Consider the following 22996-nt stretch of genomic DNA (forward strand, 5'->3'; position numbering starts at 1 on the left):
TGAGGGGTAGGGGTAGGCCTAGAGGACGTGGACGCGTGCAAGGACGTGGAGCCCCAAGTCAGGGTGTGGGCACAGGCCGAGCTCCTGATCCAGGTGTATCGCAGCCGACTGCTGCGGGATTAGGAGAGAGGCACGTTTCTGGCGTCCCAAGATTAATCTCACAATTAATGGGTCCACGCGGTAGACCTTTATTAGAAAATGAGCAGTGTGAGCAGGTCCTGTCGTGGATGGCAGAAAGTGCATCCAGCAATCTATCGACCACCCAGAGTTCTGCGCCGTCCACTGCTGCAACTCAGAATCCTCTGGCTGCTGCTCCTCCTTCCTCCCAGCCTCCTCACTCCATTACAATGACACCTTCTGAGGAGCAGGCAGACTCCCAGGAACTGTTCTCGGGCCCCTGCCCAGAATGGGCAGCAATGGTTCCTATCCCACCGGAGGAGTTTGTCGTGACCGATGCCCAACCTTTGGAAAGTTCCCGGGGTCCGGGGGATGAGGCTGGGGACTTCCAGCAACTGTCTCAAGAGCTTTCAGTGGGTGAGGAGGACGACGACGATGAGACACAGTTGTCTATCACTCAGGTAGTAGTAATTGCAGTAAGTCCGAGGGAGGAGCGCATAGAGGATTCGGAGGAAGAGCAGCAGGACGATGAGGTGACTGACCCCACCTGGTTTGCCAAGCCTACTGAGGACAGGTCTTCAGAGGGGGAGGCAAGTGCAGCAGCAGGGCAGGTTGGAAGAGGCAGTGCGGTGGCCAGGGGTAGAGGCAGGGCCAGACTGAATATTCCACCAACTGTTTCCCAAAGCTCCCCCTCGCGCCATGCCACCCTGCAGAGGCCGAGGTGCTCAACGGTCTGGCAGTTTTTCACTGAGAGTGCAGGCGACCGATGAACAGTGGTGTGCAACCTTTGTCGCGCCAAGATCAGCCGGGGAGCCACCACCACTAGCCTCACCACCACCAGCATGCGCAGGCATATGATAGCCAAGCACCCCACAAGGTGGGACGAAGGCCGTTCACCGCCTCCGGTTTGCACCACTGCCTCTCCCCCTGTGCCCCAACCTGCCTCTGAAATCCAACCCCCCTCTCAGAACACAGACACGACCGTCTCCCGGCCTGCACACACACCCTCACCTCCGCTGTCCTCGGCCCCATCCACCAATGTCTCTCAGCGCACCGTCCAGCCGTCGCTAGCGCAAGTGTTGGAGCGCAAGCACAAGTACGCTGCCACGCACCCACACGCTCAAGCGTTAAACGTGCACATAGCCAAATTGATCAGCCTGGAGATGCTGCCGTATAGGCTTGTGGAAACGGAGGCTTTCAAAAACATGATGGCGGCGGCGGCCCCGCGCTATTCGGTTCCCAGTCGCCACTACTTTTCCCGATGTGCCGTCCCAGCCCTGCACGACCACGTCTCCCGCAACATTGTACGCGCCCTCACCAACGCGGTTACTGCCAAGGTCCACTTAACAACGGACACGTGGACAAGCACAGGCGGGCAGGGCCACTATATTTCCCTGACGGCACATTGGGTGAATTTAGTGGAGGCTGGGACAGAGTCAGAGCCTGGGACCACTCACGTCCTACCCACCCCCAGAATTGCGGGCCCCAGCTCGGTGCTGGTATCTGCGGCGGTGTATGCTTCCTCCACTAAACCACCCTCCTCCTCCTCCTACACAACCTCTGTCTCGCAATCAAGATGTGTCAGCAGCAGCACGTCGCCAGCAGTCGGTGTCGCGCGGCGTGGCAGCACAGCGGTGGCCAAGCGTCAGCAGGCCGTGCTGAAACTACTCAGCTTAGGAGAGAAGAGGCACACGGCCCACGAACTGCTGCAGGGTCTGACAGAGCAGACCGACCGCTGGCTTGCGCCGCTGAGCCTCCAACGGGCATGGTCGTGTGTGACAACGGCCGTAACCTGGTGGTGGCTCTGCAGCTCGGCAGCCTCACGCACGTGCCATGCCTGGCCCACGTCTTTAATTTGGTGGTTCAGCGCTTTCTGAAAAGCTACCCACGCTTGTCAGACCTGCTCGGAAAGGTGCGCCGGCTCAGCGCACATTTCCGCAAGTCCCACACGGACGCTGCCACCCTGCGCACCCTGCAACATCGGTTTAATCTGCCAGTGCACCGACTGCTGTGCGACGTGCCCACACGGTGGAGATCTACGCTCCACATGTTGGCCAGGCTCTATGAGCAGCGTAGAGCTATAGGGGAATATCAACTCCAACATGGGCGACATAGTGGGAGTCAGCCTCCTCAATTCTTTACAGAAGAGTGGGCCTGGTTGGCAGACATCTGCCAGGTCCTTGGAAACTTTGAGGAGTCTACCCAGATGGTGAGCGGCGATGCTGCAATCATTAGCGTCACCATTCCTCTGCTATGCCTCTTGAGAAGTTCCCTGCAAAGCATAAAGGCTGACGCTTTGCGCTCGGAAACAGAGGCGGGGGAAGACAGTATGTCACTGGATAGTCAGAGCACCCTCCTGTCTATATCTCAGCGCGTTGAGGAGGAGGAGGTGGAGGAGCATGAGGAGGAGGGGGAAGAGACAGCTTGGCCCACTGCTGAGGGTACCCATGCTGCTTGCATGTCATCCTTTCAGCGTGTATGGCCTGAGGGGGAGGAGGAGGAGGATCCTGAAAGTGATCTTTCTAGTGAGGACAGCCATGTGTTGCGTACAGGTACCCTGGCACACATGGCTGACTTCATGTTAGGATGCCTTTCTCGTGACCCTCGCGTTACACGCATTCTGGACACTACAGATTACTGGGTGTACACACTGCTCGACCCACGGTATAAGGAGAACCTTTCCACTCTCATACCTGAAGAGGAAAGGGGTTCGAGAGTGATGTTATACCACAGGACCCTGGCGGACAAACTGATGGTAAAATTCCCATCCGACAGCGCTAGTGGGAGAAGACGCAGTTCCAAGGGCCAGGTAGCAGGGGAGGCGTGGAGATCAGGCAGCATGTACAGCGCAGGCAGGGGAACACTGTCCAAGGCCTTTGACAGCTTTATGGCTCCCCAGCAAGACTGTGTCACCGCTCCCCAGTCAAGGCTGAGTCGGCGGGAGCACTGTAAAAGGATGGTGAGGGAGTACGTAGCCGATCGCACGACCGTCCTCGGTGACGCCTCTGCCCCCTACAACTACTGGGTGTCAAAGCTGGACACGTGGCCTGAACTCGCGCTGTATGCCCTGGAGGTGCTTGCTTGTCCTGCGGCTAGCGTCTTGTCAGAAAGGGTGTTTAGTGCGGCTGGGGGAATCATCACGGATAAGCGTACCCGCCTGTCAACCGACAGTGCCGACAGGCTTACAATCATAAAGATGAACAAAGCCTGGATTTCCCCAGAGTTCTGTTCTCCACCAGCGGACAGCAGCGGTACCTAAACAATACTTTGGCTGCACCCGCGGATGGAAGCATCATTCTCTATCACCATAAAAAACGGGGACCTTTTAGCTTCATCAATCTGTGTATTATATTCATCCTCCTCCTCCTGCTCCTCCTCCTGAAACCTCACGTAATCACGCCGAACGGGCAATTTTTCTCAGGCCCACAAGGCTCAGTCATATAACGTTTGTAAACAATGTTTATAAGTTTCAATTCTCAATTCAATAAAGCGTTTAAACTTGCACCTGAACCAATTTTTATTTTAACTGGGCCGCCTACAGGCCTAGTTACAAATTAAGCCACATTAACCAAAGCGATTAATGGGTTTCACCTGCCCTCTTGGTTGGGCATGGGCAATTTTTCTGAAGTACATTTGTACTGTTGGTACACCAATTTTTTGGGGCCCTCGCCTACATTGTAATCCTAGTCATTTTTAGACCACCTGCATTAAAGCTGACGTTACCTCAGCTGTGCTGGGCACTGCAATGGGATATATTTATGTACCGCCGGTGGGTTTCAGGGAGCCACCCATGCTGTGGGTGCACACGGAATTCCCATTGCGGAGTTGTACCTGCCTGTGACTATTTATAAAAAACCCCGGTCTGACTGGGGCATGCAGACACCTTGACAGAATGAATAGTGTGTGGCACATAGGTTCCCTATTGCTATGCCCACGTGTGCAGCTCCTGATGGATGTGGCACAGGATTGGATTTCTCATTGCTTCTGTACAGCATTATGGGCTATCGCCCCGCCCCTTTTAAAGAGGGTCGCTGCCTGGCCGTGCCACCCCTCTGCAGTGTGTGCCTGCGGTTCCTCCTCATGGCAGACGCGCTTATAAATAGACATGAGGGTGGTGTGGCATGAGGGCAGCTAAAGGCTGCGCAGGGACACTTTGGTGTGCGCTGTGGACACTGGGTCGTGCGGGGGGGGGGGGGTTGGGCAGCATGTAACCCAGGAGAATTGGCAGCGGAGTGTCATGCAGGCAGTGATTGTGCTTTGTTGGAGGTAGTGTGGTGCTTAGTTAAGGTATGCATTGCTAATGAGGGCTTTTCAGAAGTAAAAATTGTTGGGAGGGGGGGGCCCACTCTTGCCGCTATTGTGGCTTAATAGTGGGACCTGGGAACTTGAGATGCAGCCCAACATGTAGCCCCTCGCCTGCCCTATCCGTTGCTGTGTCGTTCCCATCACTTTCTTGAATTGCCCAGATTTTCACAAATGGAAACCTTAGCGAGCATCGGCGATATACAAAAATGCTCGGGTCGCCCATTGACTTCAATGGGGTTTGTTACTCGAAACGAACCCTCGAGCATCGCGAAAAGTTCGACTCGAGTAACAAGCACCCGAGCATTTTGGTGCTCGCTCATCTCTATTCTTCAGTTCTTCCATGCCTGCACAGTCCCTGTTTTGCTTCCTTATCACTTATTTGACATTTGTCATTATAATTCAACAAGAGCGGTGTGCCTATTACAAGAGCAGCAAATCTTACTACCTGCTACCCCCAAGATAGTGCTTCTTTTCCCCCTCAAACAGATTAATTCTTTTTTTTCCAACCTTCTAGTCTAAAACTAACCATATATTTTAGATACAAATGTATTATTCTTTATCTGTATTGGTGTTATTGTAGTGTAATCTGGGAACATTAGGGGTTAAATCTCTTTTTAATATGCCTGCCTATACATGGTGTAACATAGTAACATAGTAACATAGTATGTAAGGCTGAATGAAGACAATGTCCATCTAGTCCAGCCTGTTATCCTCCTGTTTTTTTGATCCAGAGGAAGGCAAAAAAAAACAAAACCCCAAGAGCAGAAGCCAACTAGCCCTTTTGGGGAAAAAATTCCTTCCCGACTCCCTAATGGCAATCAGACTAATCCCTGGATCAACCCCTAATAGTTCCTACCTGCCTGTATACCCGGATTAACAATTAAACTAGGATTTATAACCTATAATATCCTTCCTCTCCAGAAAGACATCAAGTCCCCTTTTAAACTCCTCTATGGATTTTGCCATCACCTCATCCTCAGGCAGGGAGTTCCACAGTCTAACTGCTCTTACAGTAAAGAACCCTTGTCTATGTTGGTGATAAAACCTGCATTCTTCTAAGCGTAGCGGATGCCCTCTTGTTACCGTCGTAGTCCTGGGTATAAACAGATCCTGGGAGAGATCCTTGTATTGTCCCCTCATGTACTTATACATGGTTATTTGGTCGCCCCTTAACCTTCTTTTTTCTAGAGTAAATAGTCCCAATTTTGATAGCCTCTCTGGGTATTCTAGTCCCGTCATTCCATGTACTAGCTTAGTCGCTCTTCTTTGAACCCCCTCCAATACCGTAACATCTTTCCTAAGCACCGGTAACCAGAACTGTACACAGTATTCTATGTGAGGCCTGACAAGTGCCTTATATAACGGAAGGATAATGTTCTCAACCTTCGCCCCTATACCTCTTTTAATGCATCCCAAAAGTTTATTTGCCTTTGCAGCAGCTGATTGGCATTGGTTACTCCAGTTTAGTCTACAATCCACTAGTACCCCCAGGTCTTTTTCCATATCACTTTTCCCTAGCAGTGCCCCATTAAGTGTATATTGGTAAGACAGGTAAAGGGTGAGGTTGTGCATGGAGTAAATCTCGCTCCCAGGCTTTTAGTCTGGATAGGGTGGAGATCCAGTCCACAGCTTCAACCTGGCTCTCGACTCAGCTGTAGGCACTGACCCCGTTACTGGGGCATAAAAGACTGCAGGTCCATGAGGTCAGTGTCTGACGAACTGAGGAGAGAGCAATATCTTGCTGCCTGATAGCCTGAAGAGAAAGCCTCTGAGCACCCTGTGTGGTGCAGCATTTCATTTCATTATACCGCATGGACTTTTGTGTTGCTGTTTTGCTGACCAGAAGCATACGTCTAAATAAAGACTGCTGTAAGTTTTACTGTATGTACTTCTGACTCCAGAGTGTCTGTGCCGCCCCCACCCCCTGAAGGACTATCACAATGGGTAGAAAGACCTTTAGAGACAAAGGTCCTGAAAGTCACTAGGACTAGCTTTGTGTGCTGGGGCTGTGCATGAGGACTAAACCCTGCAGGCAGGTGATGTTACAGCAGCCATTTTGGCCCATACATTTGAGTGGTGTGTGTGGCAGCAGGAGCTCCTTTTCAGAGACAGAGACAAACTCCAGCGCAGTGTGGGGGCAGCAGCAGTGTGAGAACTGCATGCAGGACTGTGAGGGACATGGGGGCACCTGTTACCAGAAATCTAACAGAGATGTCAGCAAGAGAGCCCAATGAACCAGGGGCCAGAAGATTACAAACCGTGTGGAAGCAGAGTGTTACGTATTTGGATGTGGAACCCCTGTGTCGTTACTCTGAGCAGGGGAAACCACCTGGAAGGACTGACAGCTGACCCGGAGATCAGATGCTCACTCCTCGGCATGTAGCTTGGTACAAGGCAGAGGCTGGGACTGAGCTAGCCCTGAGCTGGAGTGCAGTGATGAAGTCCCTGCCTAACAGAGCAGAGTAATCACCCTGATAAGGACGGCCCGAGCTGGAACCTGGGCGCTGAATAACCCTGTCAAGGCCCTAACTGGAACAGGATGTACCAAGCAGAAACAGGAACTGAGTATGTGAGCAGGAACAGAAGATCTGAGTAAAACACAAGTAGCTTACAGCTACAGCAGACTTGAGATCAGTAGTCACAGAAATACTGCAGAGAGCAGCAGCCACGAGCTGTCATAGAAGAACAACAACCTGGAAGCACTAGATAGCAGCTCAGGAAAACTATATAGTGGAGTGATTGGCAAACAGCCCCCAGCTGTGCGGAGTAGTGTGGAACTGTTAACTCCAGAGATGCTGAAGCAAAATAAATACAAACTTAGATAACAGACAGGTCAGAGCAGCAGATCTGTTTGCTATATGTAACAGAGAGGGAGTCTCCCTTCTCACAGGGAACGTGGTCCCAGAAGAAGATGATGGCATCATGGACTTGCAATCAACAAAAGCTGCAAGAAATCTAAGTCTAGTCCAACGACTTTAGTGTGCGCACACTAGGGACAGTGATTATAGCCAATGAGATCAGACTGAGGGAGTATTTCCCCAAGGACTGTGCTACAGGAAATGCAGGAATTGGGATGACATAGTAGGATGTGTAGTAAGATAATGGGAGTTATAAGATGTGTACATGATATAGGATGTTCGTTGATATGATGTGCCAGAGCACGTCACTGAATTTAGGAGCAGTGTGTCACAGCAGGCTCACAAGCACCATAGTTGTGAATATCATCTTGATTAACTTTACTCTCACGTGAATCTATAATCATCCCATATAATGCCCAAAGTGTCCTGTCCCCGTCACACCACTTGACATCATGGCCCAGTGGAGTGGCCCCCATGCACACTGGATCTTGCCAGTAGGAAGATGTCAAGTCCAAGTATACGCAGTGAAAATCCACAGTGTTGCGCACATGTAACAATGGATCCTGGACGCCTGTGCAAGCATTACTGCTAAGGTATTGCCCTCAATGCATTGTGCATGGGAGAAGACTCATCCGAAACATACAGATTGTGAGTGAGGAAATCCTGTTCTTAATGCTGTACATTACAGCTTGTACGGGGTTAGAAACCAGTAGTCAAACAAATGGACCCTCCTCACTGGTTGAAAGAGCAGGTACAGCTTCCAGTATGAACAAATTCTACAAGAGCCTCATTACATTATAAAGATGTAGCAAATATTAATCTGACATTTAATGTCTTAGAAGAACTACAATGTATAACAATGCTGTAAATCGACTTATGATGGTGCAACAGTCATGTTAACGATTGCTACATCTTTAAGGTGACATTATTTAGGTTACTTCAATAAGTTTTCTGGGATTCGTCTTTCTACATGCTCGGATATATTTAATTAATAAGCGAGTAAGATTTTATTTTATTTTTTGCTATAATTGGTGTTTTTGTAAGACGTCTGTAGGTGGTTTTCCTTGAAAACTCTAGTGGCTTTATCTAAAACAATCTAATGATACAGCCTGGTGATAAAATGGCCTTCAAAAACTGAATGTGCCAATGTATAATGATGACAAACAATAATTAATACAACAATCAACTGTATTCTAGTCCTATGCAAATGTAAGATCATTAATTTACATTACAATGTTAGCTGCATCAGCATTTTACAATTTAATTACAGATATATTGTACTTAACACGATAAGTAACTTCGTAAATACATTGCATTATCCTGTACTAAACCTCAGTTAAATCCATAACTGTATTAAACAGACAAAAAGCTGGTTCACGCTTACACTGAGGCACTCTTACAGCTGAGCACCCATTATGCAATATTAATATTTAGAGCACCGGGACTATACTTTCCAAAATGCAAATTTTCAAAGCAAGCGAGGTGCAGTCATTGTAGGGGATACCTTGAGATTTTTGATTAGAGGCCTAGTGAATTATAGATGCATATGTAGGAAAATGGCTATAAGGTCAGCACAAGACCACCTGTGCAATGTATTTGAAAAGTTACTATTTGTGTATTATAGCTATATTGTAAAACATATGGAAGGATGTTATAGTAGTTATAATTTATCTGCAAGATAGGTGATAAATGTATGCTTCTGGGTGCCCACCACTGGGTCCCCAACTGTTCAATTAAATAGGGGTCCCAGTGGTTGGCACGTACCTGTGACATCAGCAATGTCAGTTCAAGTGGAAAGCTCAGTAATCAGTGGAGTAGAAAGCAGGATGCATTGATGTTCAGAACTCATACATGACAGAGGAGCCGCTGGAGCGAAGGAGAAGAGGATCCATCCAGCGGGAAGAAGAGGAGCAGGGCCTGGCACCTGGCAGTGATGTCAACATCAGCCGGGCAGAGAGAGTGGATGCCGGTGAGAGAGGAGTAGCCTGGTGAAGATAGTGGTGGACATACGTGAGTGAGCACATACAGGCAGTGACGCGTGAGTGAGTGTGAACAGGCAGAGACACGTGAGTGAGCATGACTGGGCAGGGACACATAAGTGAGCGCGAACGGGCGGAGGCACATGAGGGGTGTGATATAGTTTAATTTCATTACTTTTTTTTAATGTTAAATTGTAGATCGCTACTAGAATGTGCTCCATGCTTGGCAATGCTGTCCAATATATATCTTGTGCCATGTATGCAGTCCTTGACCAGCCGGTCGAGGGTGCATACTGCTTTACGAGATATAAGCACGTTGCACATTTGGAAGACTAGATCCTGGGTCTAAATGAGCGGCTTCCAACACTGAGATCCACTGACAATATGGAAAGTGGACACTCACTGGGTAGATATGGGGGAGGATGGTAGTTTGGTAGAGCCTTGTGAGCAGGCAGCTAACTTGGTGACATTTAGGAGGGGTAGAGGGAAGAGAACCAGAGAGGCTAGTCCTGAACTGGCACGCCCCAACAAGTTTGCAAAGTTGACAGTTGAGGGAGATGCCATTACAGGATTAGCACTGCTGTAGCAGGAAGTTCCCTCTGACTGCCAGGGAGATGCCTGCTTCAATAAGAAGGGGAATGGGATAGCAGGGCAGGCTAGACAGGTCCTGGTAGTGGGGGACTCAATTATTAGGGGGGCAAGCAAGGGTAATCTGCTACAGTGACCAGGATTGTTGAACAGTGTGTTGCCTTCCTGGTGCCTAAGTTCCATGCATCATGGTCATGGTGCACATTGGTGGTCATGGTGCTCTATGGGCAGAAGTACAGGAAGGGAAAACTAATAAAATCCTCATAGGAGTTTTCTATAGGCCACCAAAATAACAGAAGAAACTGAAAAATATTAATAAGTCAAATAGAAGAAGTGTCAAACTGCAGTGAAGTAATTTTTACGGAGGACTTTAATTATTCGGATATAATATGGGAAGACAAAATCTGCGAATCTCACAAGGGTGATAAGTTCTTCAGAACAATTAAAGATAACTACCTTACCCAACTTGTACAGGTACCAACTAGAGGGAGGGCCATTCTGGATCTATTATTAACCAAGAGACCTGACAAAATCATGAGGGTGCAGGTTGAGGGACATTTGGGAAATAGTGACCACAATATAATTATTTCCAGTTGTCATTCAATAAGAAGCCTTATCAGGGAGTGACAAAAAATAAACCTTAGTAAAGCAAAATTTGATCAGCTTAGAATTACTCTCGGCAACATTAAATGGGACAATGTCCTGAAAAATAACAATACAGGTGACAAATGGGATAAGTTTAAAAACATCCTAATTACCTCATGTGAGCAGTTGATACCCTTTAAAAATAAAAGAACTACAAGTAGAAGGAAACCAATGTGGCTCGACAAGACTGTAAGGGAGGCAATAAGAAAAAAAAACATTTAAATTACTAAAACAAAAAGGCAGTGAAGAAGCGCTAAAAACACAGGGGAAAAAACTAATTATGTAAGAAAAAGATAAAAACTACAAAGGAGGAGACAGAGAGACTGATTGCCAAAGTGAGCAAAAATAACCCTAAACGATTTTTAAATTATATACATGGTAAAAGGATTTGCACTGAAAGTACTGGCCCTTTAACAAATAATGCAGAAGAAATCATCATAGAAGATGATAGGGGAAGGTGAATCTATTAAATAGTTTTTTCTCAAGTATATTGATGAGAAAAAAAGAAATGTCTCATGAGTTGCAAGGGGATAAAATGAACCCCCGGCTAAAAAAGATTAAAATCGACAAATCGACGGGCCCAGATGGAATACACCCAAGGGCTCTAAGGAAACTAAGTGATGTGATAAGAGGTTAATATATAAAATGAGACAGCTTGGAGTGGGCAAAAACATGTGTATCTGGTTAAAGAACTAGATCGGTGATAGAAAACAGAGGGTGGTAACAAATGGCTTGTACTCTGATTGGGCCACCATTGCTAGTAGGGTGCCACAGGGCTAAGTATTAGGCCCCATTCTGTTCAATATATTTATTAATGACCTGATAGAGAGATTGTTCAGTAAAATATCAATATTTGCAGAAGATACAAAATTATATAAGACAATTAATACAAAGGAGGACAATGTCTGGCTGCAAATGGACCTAGATAAACGTGGGCTAGGGTAGAAAATGGCAAATGAAGTTCAACATTGACAAATGTAAAGTTATGCACATGGGCAGGAGAAACAGATGTCACAATATACACTAAATTGGGTACTGCTAGGGAAAAGTGATATGGAAAAAGAACTGGGGGTACTAGTGGACTGTAGTCTTAACTGGAGCAATCAATGTCAATCAGCTGCTGCAAAGGTAAATAAAGTTTTGGGGTGCATTAAAATAAGTATAGAGACGAAGGAGGAGAACATTAACACTTTCCAATCCACTGTCTGACCTCTAAAGACGTTATGATTTAAGGCTGTACAGCTCCCATGTTGGAAGACATCCGTCTGGGTTCTCTTACTGTATATTTCCAGCATCTCTGCTGTCAGAGGCTATCCAGCGTGTCACCTCATGCAGTACTGGCTTTAGCCAGCATTAGCGCCATTGTATAACGGCAGAAGAAGAGTAAGCCCCCTAGGAAAACCAGGATACAAATTGGATTGGAAAGGGTTAATCTTCCACTATATAAGGCACTTGTTAGGCCTCACATGGAATGGTGTGTAGAGTTCTGGACACATGTACCAAGGAAAGACATTGCAGTGCTTGAGGGGGTTCAAAGAAGGGCAACTAAATGAATAAACTGGAATACCCAGAGAGTCTATTAAAAGTGGGATTATTCACCCTAGAAAAAAGACGGTTAAGGGGTGACCACATAACTATTTATAAATACATGGGGGGACAATACAAGGATCTCTCCTATGATCTGTTTATATGCAGGACTGTGACGGTAACAAGAGGGAATCCACTACGGTTAGAGGAAAGAAGGTTTCATCACCAACATAGAAGGGGGTTCATTACTGTAAGAGCAATGAGACTGTGAAACTCTCTGCCTGAGGATGTGGTGATGGCAAAATCAATAAAGGAGTTTAAGAGGGGACTAGACATCTTTTTATGACTGGATATAGACATTAAATAACCAAAAGGATTGTTGATCCCTGGATCTTCTGACTTCCGGACTTGGAGTCAGGTAGGAACATTTCAAATGTTGACCCAGGGATTATTCTGACTGCCATTATGGAGTCGGGGTGGAATTCTTTCCACCAAAATGGGGTAAATTGGCTTCTGCCTCATTGGGGTGCTTTTTTGCCTTCCTCTGGATCAACAAGGTGGGGTGGAAACAGGCTGAACTGGATGGTCATTTTCAGCCTAGCATACTATGTTACTTTGCGAGTCCCTTGTGCCTTATCACAGCACAGCTGATGTGAGAAGTTTAATTGGAGTGGACATTGAGCATTCACACTGGCAGTTAAGGCCAGTTTTCCTTGTATCTTTTTCCTAGTCTAGCTTTGTTTCTTTTCAGTGAAGTTTTGTTCCTATACTTATTTTTTTGTTTTTTAGGATGCTTTCACCCAGGAGGTGGAACAAGCTGGAGATCACTCCTGGCTGTCCGCCTGCATTCACAATAAACAGGCAGTTGTTCATAGATGAATGATTGTCTATTTACACGGGCCGATTGTTGTTTGATTTTTATGCTTCCATAAACTAAACAGCAAACAATAACTGAATGATTTATTGTTCATCATTCAGTCACTGGCAGTGTTTACACTGAACAATTAGCATTCAGATTTTTCACGATCCAGCAATAAACTGAACAATAATCGTTCAGGGTAAAACTGCCCTTTCTCTTATAGCTTGTTGTTTGCTTTTCCCCTGTTTTGCCTTTGTCTTACTTATTAGATCAGCTCTGCTCAGTTTGGTTTTCTTGTCACTAGGTCTTAGTGCCCTCTCATTTGGCAGGGTCAGTGTTTCATATCTCATTGTTTCACGTCTCCATTAGAGATATCTTTAGGAATACTCAGGGGCAGTGGTGTCTGGTGTTAGGGTCAGCAGCAGGGTCAGATTAGCAATAGACTTAGGGAAAGCTAGAGTTTGGGTCAGTTATTGTCAGTTTGTTATCACCATCAATGATATTTTTTCCATTATCTGATTACCATCACATCTGCTCCATTATCTGACTACCAGCACCATCATCCGTTTGAGCCATTATCTGGTTAACAGCACATTTTTGACAATTATTGGCAAGTTCATATTCTTGCACTTTTGTTCCCTACTAATGTAGATACATGATTTTATAATATTGCTCATTTGACTGTTTGGTCATTACATAATTCAACCCTACTATAACTCCCGAAGGTAGTTCTCTTGTCTTGTGTTCAGCTTGTATCGTTCGATAGCAACATATTATGTTAGGCTGAATGAAGACAATGTCCATCTAATTCAGCCTGTTTAAATGCCCCCACCTCGTTGGTTCAGAGGAAGGCAAAAAAAAACAAGCAGCCATTTAGCTCATTTGGAGGAAAAAATTCCTTCCTGACTCCATAATGGCAGCCAGAGTAATCCCTGGATCAACATTTGAGTTTAACAACCCGCTGGTCACCTAATGTCTATATCCTGTAATATTGTAGTGCTCTAGAAAGACGTCTAGTCCCATCCTAAACTCCTCTATGGATTTTGCCATCACAACGTCCTCAGGCAGAGAGTTCCACAGTCTCACTGGTCTAAGACTTGCAGGGCATGTCAGGAAGAAGTACCAATAAGCCTTGACCAAGGTATTTGAAAACACGGGGCTAGGTAGGCAAACTGAATTTGCACCCTAAGTGAAGAAATGCCTAGCTACAACTCCACAACCCTATATTGGGTTCTGGCTGCTGCTACTTGCACTGCCAGCATTAATACACTTTGATTTTCTATAACAACTACCATCACAATGTTGAGTACGTATAACTGAAAACAGGAAGGTGGGAAATGTGGCAAAGCTGGGAGATGGAAATCATATAAACACGTAAAGTATAAAACATATGTCTCCTAATACCATCTGCACAGAGGTGTAGCATTACAGAGGGATGGAGTACATTTGAAAGATATTCTGGTTTATTCAATGAACATTCCCAGGCGCCAGTGTGTTCATATGAGTAAGTGAGCAGGCATCTCAGTAACCAGAACCAGTCCCTTTAACGGCAACGGACAAAAAGATCTGTTTCTTTTGCAATATAAATAGCAATGGGGTATAGAAGGAAATTAGTAACATTTTTCATTTCTCTACCGATCGACTTTACCGTAGAGTTCAGCTGCTACTTTTCAAAGGAATGTTATTTATGTGTAGTTGGAAACAGACATTTCCAAAGTTCCCGAGAAAAAGATGTCAATCCAACATGGGTCCCCAAGGTTCACTGAAAATTGAGTTATATTTTCTAGGTTTGTCCTGACCTATGCCTTTATTTCATTTTAAGAGTTGCAGGAAATACGAAGGAAGCATGTAAATGAGAAACAAGACAAGACATCCTGAAAGAATAAGATAGTCTTTCAGACATTCTGATTTGACTGTAGTAAAATGTTGTAATGGATGCTTTATATGCAATCTGACTTGTTTTTTCAGGAGTGTTTCACGTAAATTTACTCCTTTTTGATTTCCCATCTGGACCATTAGAACCTACTCAATTCAAAATCTAGTCGGCACCCCAGTGCTGCCGCATAGTGTCTCCATATTGGACTCTCTTAGAAAGAGATTGTTCCATGTAAGTAATAATTTCAGGGAAGGATACTTTCATAGTATGGCATCCAAGGGAGCATACAGAGTGGGAAATTGGAGGCATATTTAGGCAAACTAGATCCCCATAGAAGTCTTTTGCGATTGTATTATGCTCCACACAGCCTAGAGAGCTGTATGATGATCATAGGCAAGAGCTCTTCAAAAGCATCCGAGTTGTTATCATGAGGCTCCCTTATAAGATCCATGTGTCACAAGGATTCCCTTTGCAGAAGTCATTGCTTAGACTGAAATCAACGCTGCTATTTGCGAGGCTGTTATCCTTCATTTCTACTATATGCTGCAAGATCTCCGTTGCTTATTGGATAGTATTTAGAAGTATAGGGGTTAACGGTCAACACTAGCATAGAAGAGTAAGAGTTGGGACCTCTGGTCGCAGATTCCACTGCAGATCCAGCATAAAATACCAGAAGAAAAAGCTCTGCAGGATAAGAGTGAATGAAAAGCGATTGGACTACTTTACAGCCAATGGGGTCCATTTGGTGCTGTTCACTTTCATCATAAAATGGAGCCATTCGGACTGGGAATTCTCCTTTCCTTCTCCCCGAACAGAGCAAGAAGCGGGAACCCCCAACATGGATGTGAAACTACCCTAAGTGATTTACAGTATATTAGGAAAAACATTCTAAGTACTATAAGAGCATCATAAAACAGGTATTCTTGAAAAGCGTAACTTTCGAGTACCATATACTATATATACTCGAGTATAAGCCAAGTTTTTCAACACAAAAAATGTGCTGAAAAAGCCCCCTTTGGCTTATACTTGAGTGAGGTAAAAAAAAAAGAACCTCAATACTCACCTCAGCCAGCATCTTTCTCTCCCGGCGCGATGCTCTCCCCGGCAGTGCGGCCCACTGCTTCAGTCTTCTCCCTGCTGTCGTCTCCCTGGCTAGGTTTTGAAATTCCCACCATCAGTGCTATGATTGGATAAAGCGCCGGCCAATTACAGCCGGCACTCGATAAACCAATCACAGCCATTCAGTGATGTCATTCTGAATGGCTGTGATTAGTTTATTGAGCGCTGGCTGTGATTGGCCGGCGCTTGATCCAATCACAGCGCTTCCTCACACAGTGCTGACAGCGGGGATTTCAAAACCAACCCGAGAAGATGACAGCAGGGGGAAGACTGAAGCAGCTTGCTGCACCTCCGGGGACACAGACACCGGCTGAGAGGTGAGTAATGAGTATTGCTTTTTTTTTTACCTAGTATATACTGGAGAATAGCTAGGCTTACACTCGAGTCAAAACGTATTACCAATTCTTTGTGGTAAAACGTATTGACTCAGCTTATACTCGGGTTGGCTAATACTTGAGTATATACGGTACTTATTTTTGGGTTCCATAACTGTAAATACCTCCAAGGTGTCTCTGGACTATAAGTATATGCAGGATGGATATAAATCCCCCAAAGGAGATTGCAGTCTAAAAAAAGCAAGTAATAAATAAACCTTTTGTACATTCATTTTATGATTTTTTAAGTCAATTAACTTTGAACAGAAAAACTCTTAAAGTATAAACAGACAAAATCCTGTTATTAGAAGCATCATTAGGGATGTAAAAAAAAGGAGACCTGGCAAAATATAGATTTTTGAAAGCAGCAGGGGTTGGAAAGGCTATAGTAATATTACACCTTTAACTATTTTTAATAATGAGTTAGTCTTTTTTATATATCTGTGATGGAAAGTATTTGGACGGCTTCATGTGTAATCAATGGGTTGTGGGAAGAATGGCGGTCTCCACGGTGCATTACATTCATTGGGTGCAGCCTGGTGTCCTTAGGAAAACAGGAGCTAATTATATACATTAATGCTTCTCATTGATGGATCTTGAGCTAATTTTGTGTACAGGCATTACTATTATTAACATAGTAATCATATATGTGGTCACGGGCTTTCTAGGCCTGTATGTTTGCCTCTAGTAGGAGTTGCTATAGAAATAACTCATGATACGATATTTATTATTAGGCACAATTAAGTTATTCTTTATGCAGCTTTCCATCTGTGAGTTTGTACAACTTGTGGATGAATGACGGGTTGAGAAGAGTAAGGAACAGCGAGCCAATGCGTGGGAGGATCACTGTTGAGTAATTAGAGATGTCTTTCACTTTTTTTGCAGTAAACATGTAGTGTAAGCTTTCTAATGCCGGTCTCACACGAGGGGATAGTAATTGCGGATTCTGCGAGCGATTGATCCGCGGATCAATCAAATGCATTGGACTGCGCAGTTGGACTACGCACATTAGTGAGATGGAATTGCGTAATCCACTCGCGAAAAAATAATGCAGCATGTTCTGTTTTACTGTAGAATCCGCAACATAGAGCCCATTGAGTATGGGCTGTGGGTACCCGCGTCTTGGCTAAGCAGAGGCGAGGGAAATACAAACAAACAAAAAAAGTGTACTGCTCATGACCGCATGAGTACGCAGTCATAGGCAGTACATTACACGGCCGTACGCAGGCGTCCACTACATCCCGTCCTGACCAATGCAACCAATTAGTGCCTGCAGTCAGGGACGTATCTGTCGCTGTGGTCCCAGTTATTCCTGAGACAGATGACGTCACAGGAAATCAGGTGACTTGTGCAGAAAATGAAAAGCTGTAGTATCACTTCTTGTTCTCCTAGCATTGGTGCTCACATTCTGAGTGTCATGATGACAGGAGTTCAAGAACATGACAATACAGCATCATTGGCTGCAGTGGTCACATGATTTCCGGTGACATCATCTGTCACAAAAATTGCTCGAACGCTGTCCTTTTTTTCCTCATTTTCGATTTTTTTCTCCCCCTTTTAAAAAATCATAACTCTTATTTACACATCGTCGTCGCTGTATGAGGGCTTGATGTTTTTTTTTTCAGGATGAGTTGTATTTTTTAATGGTGCTGTTTAATGTACCCTATAATGTACTGAAAAACATTTGAAAAATTCTAAGTAGAGTGAAATGGAAAAAAAAAATTCTGTCATCTTTGAGTCCATCTTGTTTCTACGGTGTACAGACTGCTGCAAATATGACATGATAAATTTATTTTATGGATCAGTATGAATACTAAGATGCCAAATTTATAGTTTTTTTGCTGTACTATTTTTATTCTTTTTCACAGAAACTTAAAGGGGTTGTCTCGCGAAAGCAAGTGGGGTTATACACTTCTGTATGGCCATATTAATGCACTTTGTAATATACATCGTGCATTAAATATGAGCCATACAGAAGTTATTCACTTACCTGCTCCGTTGCTAGCGTCCCCGTCTCCATGGCTCCGTCTAATTTCGCTGTCTTCTGGCGTTTTTAGACGCGCTTGTGCTGTGCGGTCTTCTGCCTGGTGAATGGGGCCGCTCGTGCCGGAGAGCTGGTCATCGTAGCTCCGCCCCGTCACGTGTGCCGATTCCAGCCAATCAGGAGGCTGGAATCGGCAATGGACCGCACAGAGCCCATGGTGCACCATGGGAGAAGACCCGCGGTGCATCGTGGGTGAAGATCCCGGCGGCCATCTTGGTGAAGGAAGAAGTAGGAAGAAAGAAGAAGTCGCAGAGCGGGGATTCGGGTAAGTAATATATATATATTTCTTTTTAACACATCCCTTGGGTTTGTCCTGCGCCGAACGGGGGGCCTATGGAAAAAAAAAAAAAAACGTTTCAGCGCAAGCCAACCCCTTTAATTTTATTTTAATTATTTTCTGCTGCCATCTTCTCACAGTCATAACTGTTTTATTTTTCCATTCACATAGTTTTGCGAAAGATCATTTTTTGCAGGATGTCCTGTAGTTTCTATTGGTTCTATTTTGGAGTACATACAACTTTTGGATCACTTTTTATAAAAAATTTTCTTGGAGATAGGATGACCGAAAAAGTGCAATTCTGGTGTTCTTTTTTTTCTCTGACAACGTTCACCGTGCGGGGTAAATAATACATTACTATGATAGAACAGACTTTTACAGATGCAGCGATACCAAATATGTTTTTTTGTTTTATTTTTTAGATTCTTTTATTATAAATATGGCAAAAGGGCAGTTTTTTTAACTTTTAATTTTTTTTAATACTTAGTAAAACTTTTTAACACTTATTTTTACTATTTATTTTAGTCCCCAGAGGGGACCACAACTTGCGATGCTTTGATCGCTCCTGCAGTATGATGTAATGCCATAGCATTACATCATACCGCAATCTGACAAGTGTTCTATCAAGCCACGCCAATCTGCAATGGCAGCCCTGGGGCCTTTTAGAAGGCCCCTGGCTGCCATGACACGCGCACAGAAACTCCCGATCTAATCACAGAGGGCCATATGGGCCTCCCTGAACATTGGTCGGGGCGTTTAAATGCCACTCTCAGAATTGACAGCAGCATTTAAAGTATTAACAGCTGTGATAAGCGGCACCATTTATCAGCGCTTTTGCGGGTGGGTGTTGGCACAGCAATCTCCCTCGATACACACCCCGAACTTGCAGGACATAGCTGTACACCTTGCAGCGTTAAGCGGTTAAACCGAACGATTAGTGAACGAGCCAACAATGATTTTTATGCCTCCATAAAATGAACAATGAATGAAAAGCGAATGATTTGTCGTTAGTTTGCTGGCTGGGTTTACACTGAACGATATTGTTAATTTTCACTTGCATCATTATCGTTCATTTTCGCTTGCAGAATCGGATCCAGGAGGGGAGAAAATCTGGTTGGGGTGGCAGCAATGTCACCCTGATTCCCCTGGACGACACAGAGCCAAGAAGAACATGTAGACAAACAAAAGACAAAAAGGTCAGTGCTGCAAAAGAATGCTTAAGTTGGGGTGAATGCAGAAAGGGCGAGTGGTGGAGGATCTGGCATCCCGTATCGCTGCCAATATGCAGGACTCTGAGGAGTAAATGAAAATCGCAGGGAGCTCCATACTGCCCGCTGTGAAGCCGACCGAGCCTCCTATTATAAAGGAGCTGCCATTTGCCCAAAAATCAAGGCCTGCAAAGAAGCAATTGAATTGTATAAGGACATGAGAGGACGGATCCAGGAATCCAGTGGTCCTTTCAGGAAAAACTTACAAACGACGACTACTATTCCAAAATGGTGTCCGGTAGCTGTGGTAGTATCAGAGAACGCTTGAGCAAACACTCAAGCAGCAACAATGAAAAATCAAATGGTTTAGAGGGGCAGGCTGTATGCTCTTGTGAGTAGCGGTCCTTGGTGCAAAGAGGAACAACAGGCACGAGCATTCCAGCAGAACAGGTTGGCCTGCCTTCAACATCGGAGGACTCCGATGATGAGGATGACAGCAGTAGCAGAAAAGGGGCATTAATATTGCAACAAATCAGGCTGGAGGAGTCCCCTGAAAGGATACAGCGTATGTGTTTTGGAGATGAGTTACCAACGGAAACAGCAGGCAAAAAGAAGAAGAAAACAAAGAGAGCCTATATCCATGAAAGGTTCAATTACGTAATCAAGCACTCTGGTCTGGCTGCAAAGTCAGATCAGGGTGCCAACCCTGGGCTCCTAGGCCTGTTCTCTGTGGTGGGTCCGTTGCAGGTGACTAAGGAAGAAAGGGGTAATCAGGCCCAAAACTCCGTATTCTAATGTGCCAGTAGTGGGAATGGAGAAGTTAAGGAGGCAGAAAAAGTTTCGGTCAGTAAAATAAAGCTACAAATCTGGAGGCACTGGCACTCTTTGTCACCTTCTAGTTGGATACAAATAAAAACAAGTGAGCAGTGCCTCAGATATGGCAACATCTGATCCTTTTTATCATTTATAAAATGAAGGGGACTCACCTGGTGCCACGTGGGAGCTCCTATAATAAGGGCAGCCTGCTAGCACCTCCTTATCCTAGTTTGCCTTATGTAAATGTTGGCATTGTTTCCGATCCCGGGGGTCTGGAGAATCGCCTTAAAGGGGTTGTCCCGCGCCGAAACGTTTTTTGTTGTTTTTTTAACCCCCCCCCCCCCCCGTTCGGCGCGAGACAACCCCGATGCAGGGGTTAAAAAAACAAACCGCTCAGCGCTTACCTGAATCCCGGCGGTCCGGCGTCTTCATACTTACCTGCTGAAGATGGCCGCCGGGGTCTGCTCCCTCCGTGGACCGCAGCTCTTCTGTGCGGTCCATTGCCGATTCCAGCCTCCTGATTGGCTGGAATCGGCACGTGACGGGGCGGAGCTACACGGAGGCGGCATTCTGCACGAGCGGCTCCATTGAAGAGAGCAGAAGACCCGGACTGCGCAAGCGCGGCTAATTTGGCCATCGGAGGGCGAAAATTAGTCGGCTCCATGGGAACGAGGACGCTAGCAACGGAGCAGGTAAGTAAAAAACTTTTTATAACTTCTGTATGGCTCATAATTAATGCACAATGTACATTACAAAGTGCATTATTATGGCCATACAGAAGTGTATAGACCCACTTGCTGCCGCGGGACAACCCCTTTAATTGTAAGACTGACAATTATTAGAGAGAGACTGCCAGTAGGGATTTTGTCCGAACAGGACCAGGTAATGCTCACCATGCAGCTCAAATTTAGCAATTTTTCATCACCACTGGTTCCAATTTCCTGAAGTCTCTTCCCATTATAGTAGCGTTGTTACGGCACTCTGCCCCCCAGAGCGCCAGGTGGGGTGCCCTGATCTTCCCGCACCCCACTGTCCCTGCCTACTTGCCTCGGTCCTGGCTAACCCCAGGCGGACAACTGGGCGGCGGTCCCTGCGCTGGCTAGGGACCTGGCGACTACCTAGATGGAACTACTAACAGGGGACAGAGTGCCGACAGAAGAGGCAGGTGGAACAAACCAACAAAACTTACAAGCAGAGTAAGTCTGGAGATGGAGCTCACAGGTAAACAGACAGGCTACTGACGAGCAACTAGCACAGACTGGGACAGACCTGACTAGAGGCTAGCAGAACCAATAACTGGCAGTGAGCTCAGGTCACTGCCAGCCTTTTAACTAAAAGCCTCCGCCCAGGGGCGGAGAGTGGGAGGAGCCGACTCTCCCACTGTTGCATAAGGAAGGTGGAGGAGAGCGGGCGGCACCCTACGGGCGGACACGCCCACGCCGCTGCACGCTGGCTGCTCCACGCCGCTGCACGCTGGCTGCTCCACGCCGCCGGGAGAGCCCCGACAGCAGAGCGCCGCGCGCCGGCCGTGGGAACCAGCGCCGCCCTGCATGGTAACATTACCCCCCCTCTGACGGGGGACCTCCGGGCCCCCGGAAACTCGACCAGGCTTATACGGAAAACGACGGTGGAACCGCCGTACCAACACGGGAGCGTGAACATCACGTGCGGCCACCCAGGAGTGATCTTCTGGTCGAAACCCCTTCCAGGCCACCAAATATTGTAGGGTTCCTCGACACCGACGAGAATCCAGTATCTCCTGGACCTCGTATTCAACTTCATCCCGGACCAGGGTGGGCGGAGGGGGACCGGAGGTGGGCATCACCGAAGGGACAAAAGGTTTCAATAGCGACTTATGGAATACCCTGTGAACCCTCCATGTGGGTGGCAGCCCCAGCTCGTAGGCGAGAGGGTTCACCACACGTGTGATGGCAAACGGCCCTACGTAACGTGGCGCCAGCTTCAAGGACGGAACCCGCAATTTGAGATTTTTAGAAGACAGGTATACCTTCTGTCCCACCCTGTAAGGTTCAGACACAGACAGACTCTGTCTGTATACGGGCCCCCGCTGCCTCCAAGTTCCTCTGTACCCCTTTCCATACCCCCTGAAGCGTATCTGTGGCGACATCCGCTGCAGGACAGACCGACGGGGTAGGGACTGCTGTAAGGAATCGAGGATGCTGACCGTATACACAAAAAAATGGAGACACCCCAGTGGAAGAACAAAGGCGGTTGTTTAGTGCAAACTCTGCCAAGGGCAGGAACTCTGCCCACTGATGAGCCTTTTCGCTAGCAAACAACCGTAAATATTGCACTAAATCTTGGTTCTTCCGCTCAGTCTGACCATTAGTCTGCGGGTGGAACGCTGAAGAGAAGGAAAGCGACGTTCCCAGGTTTCTGCAGA

Source organism: Eleutherodactylus coqui, chromosome 9 (assembly GCF_035609145.1).
Source record: "Eleutherodactylus coqui strain aEleCoq1 chromosome 9, aEleCoq1.hap1, whole genome shotgun sequence".
Lineage (NCBI taxonomy): Eukaryota > Metazoa > Chordata > Amphibia > Anura > Eleutherodactylidae > Eleutherodactylus > Eleutherodactylus coqui.